Raw genomic sequence first — 2387 nt, 5'->3', positions numbered from 1 at the left:
AGATTTATTGCTTAATTAATTGCTTAACTCACTCTATATTTCTCAGTGACATTCAAAGCTTGCAGCTGGAAATGACAGAAATAAAACGCTATACACATTTCGTGTGAGTATTATAGTGTCTTATTGGCCACTTGCTCCTCCTAACATCGAATCATCTCAGCAGGAATGACTGACCCAATGCTAACTCATTTAGCTGATTAGCTCATCGGCAAAGTCACAGCAGGTTGTTTCCCTTCATGTTTAAAAGGAAAAGAACAGTTAAACCTACAAAGAGAAGTGCAGTATTTATTTATTTGGGATATTTTAAAAACCTTGATTATTTGTTGTTATGGAACCTTTATTGTTTACATAGTACATATCCTTCAGGGACGTACAAGACTACTTATGTTTCTCCAAACCAGTTTCTCCCATGGCTTCATTCGGTGTCAACTCATTTCCTTTTGCCCCGTCATAATTGTCTACTGGAGCGTCAGTGGATCTTTAATATACATGCCTGTAGTTTTTAAAGGAAGAGATGCCATGACATTGTGCCTTTTCGTTTGAGTGGAACTACTAATAAAGATCCCACTGTCAGCATTGACACTAATGCATGCTAATGGTCTAGTAGTACAAAGTAATGTCACTCACTTCTCACTCTCTGTTTTGACTTTAGCAAAATAATCCTAATCATAACAATCATGCACTGATGGAGAGATAGACGGAAACATCAAGTATATGGATTTGCAGCTTGTGCAGGTAGTTATGGCCGTGGATAAACTTAGGAGAACTCTGTGATGGATAATATAGAGGCCTTCTGGGGGGCAGGGGGCAGTTAGAAGGGCAGACAGGGCAGTGGTGTGTGGAGCATTGCTCATCTTTGGTGAGTAGTAGGTGGGGGAGGGAAACGCTGGCAGACTTGGAGTAAGTCTGATGAACAGCACTTCTTTTTCCCTGGGAAGGAGGGTTAAAGCCTGGTGGCAGAGAGCCAGCGCCAGTGATGGCACCAACTGTCACTGGCAGCCCTAACTCTCTGTCACAGCATCAACTAAAGCCTCTCTGTGTGAGTGCATGTGTGTATGTGTGTAGCATAAAGTGTTTCTCATTCAGTTTAGCCCTTTTTATAGTGGTCAAAACCCCCATTAACATCTGGTTGTTAAGTGCAAAGAGAAAGCGTTAAATCTGTATTCAGTCTCATGTCAAAAGCCTCTGCAGTTGTCATGGGTAATTTTAGGCTCTGATTCTTTTCGGCATTGATGGAGACACAACACCTGGGTGTGTATGCTAATTTTCAATGAAAGTGTTGCCCTTAAGGCTGCAGCCATGGGCACTGGGCACAATTCACTTTGCTTTACAGAGATACATGATTGCTAACAAGATATTCATGGAGAAGCTCTGAAACTGACAGTGGAGACTGCTCAGTGCCAATGCAGTGCTGGATTGCATTAAAGTAAAATGGTTTTTCAGAGTACTTTTGAACCCATGGATATATTGACCACAGTGTAATGACAGTGTCTTGTGTGCTGTTGCCTGAGGGCTTGACAGTCATACACAGCCAACAGTGGTTTCCGGACTCAGCATTGAGATTCCCACTGAGATTTTTCCAGACTTGCTAAATATTCTCACAATATTATGTGTTGTTGATGTGGAAAGACAGATGTTTTTTTTTGCAGTTCTTTACTTTTCAATCAATTATTTCTGACAAAATATGACAAAAAGGGGGGCGTGTTTTGAAACATTAAACCTTGGTTGATCGTTCTCTTTTAACTGATCCCAACACACCTGTCACCAATGTACTGTATCTGCTGATTGTACAATCTACCAAAAAAAGGGTTGGCTGTACCCTCCGTGAATATTTCTGTCTTAGCCCGTATATCAATATTTATTTTTTTATTTTTTCGGGGGGGATTCCTGGCATCATCTAAGTTTCTCTAAGTTTCCTCAGTGCTCTGGAGTTATTCAGTGAAGAAATCCTTTGCTTTGCACTTGTGTCTGAAATAAGTGTTCAGATAACAGATTACAATCCCCTCCCCCCAAAGTTTTCTGTAAATAGCCCCATTTGTAGAAAACATGGGGGAAGAAATTGTAATCTGTTCAATATATCTTGAAAATGAAGATTATCAATTAGATATAAAAAAAAATGGTCAATTGAAAGAAAATACAATAGCTTTTGTACACCTGCACCTGCAAAGAGCAAATAGTATGCTTAGGATTGTGCTTTTATTTCCCTATTGCACAGCATATTCCATGTTTAACACATTGGACCAAACTAAGACTTAAGCAACTTGAATACTTGTCTTTATTTTTAGAGATACTTTAGATTATTACTGCAAATCTGTAAATTGAGGCCAGAAGACAGTTTGTTAAGATGTGATATCTTGCTTGTTTAATCTCAGCAGACACAAACATGG

The sequence above is a fragment of the Cololabis saira genome, chromosome 7, assembly GCF_033807715.1.
Source record: "Cololabis saira isolate AMF1-May2022 chromosome 7, fColSai1.1, whole genome shotgun sequence".
Lineage (NCBI taxonomy): Eukaryota > Metazoa > Chordata > Actinopteri > Beloniformes > Belonidae > Cololabis > Cololabis saira.
Note: the sequence above shows the minus strand (reverse complement) of the source record.